Here is an 832-nt window from a genome sequence, read left to right as displayed (position 1 = left end):
TATTATATTTAATTTTGTAGTAGGAGTTTTAATTTTTTTTATAGTGATTCAATTAAAAATTGTTATGTAACATGGTTTTTTTAATATTAAACACGTTAAAATTGATATTAAAATTTTTTATAACATGAAAAAATATATTCATATATTCTTTTAATATTGATTTCAGCTTTTGTTACAAAAAAAAAAATAGGAGGATTCAAATCATTGAAGCAAAGCATGTAGTCCAGAAATAAAAAATAGATATACTATTAATGATAGTCATTTCATCTGCTTTCGTAGCTCAGTTGGTTAGAGCACCCGTTTAGTAAGCGGGAGGTCTTGAGTTCGACTCTCAACGAAAGCAATTTTTGTATTTTTCCTTTTATTTGTTTTTGTAGCAAACTGGTTCTTTATCAAGGAGGCCCGGTATTTGCATTTTCTTATCCCAAGTCCAACGAAATTTCAAAATTTGAGATTTTTTTTCTTTCTAAAATGTTTTCTAGTATTAATAAAAAAATTTGAAGAATAAAAGTATTCAATTAAAATTAAAAATATAATTATCCGTTATTCAAGTCATAAATTTTAATTGTTTTAATTTTTCTTTTCTTACTTTTCTTATATATATATATATATATATATATATATATATATATATATATATATATATATATATATATATATATATATATATATATATATATTATTAGTCAATTCCTTAATAAACTTGTAGAATACAACAGTTCATTTGTAATAAATTAGTATAGAGTGCTTACATAAGTTTTATCATTTTAAATGAAGCTGTAAATGGGACCATTTAAATGTGTTTATTCATCTCTCAATCTCGACATAAAAT

The 832-nt window shown here is 21.8% G+C and overlaps 1 non-coding gene across 1 annotated transcript; it reads left to right on the top strand.

Annotated features, from left to right (window-relative positions):
• Window positions 1-269: 269 nt before the first annotated feature.
• Window positions 270-343, top strand: TRNAT-AGU (transfer RNA threonine (anticodon AGU)). Its single transcript has one exon. It is a non-coding gene; the product is annotated as a tRNA-Thr (tRNA).
• The last annotated feature ends 489 nt before the right edge of the window (window positions 344-832 follow it).

This window comes from Vigna umbellata, chromosome 5 (assembly GCF_029865625.1).
Source record: "Vigna umbellata cultivar VRB3 chromosome 5, Vumbellata_1.0, whole genome shotgun sequence".
Classification (NCBI taxonomy): Eukaryota; Viridiplantae; Streptophyta; class Magnoliopsida; order Fabales; family Fabaceae; genus Vigna; species Vigna umbellata.
The sequence above is the reverse complement of the archived record's forward strand: the minus strand, read 5'-3'. Positions and strand labels throughout refer to the sequence as shown.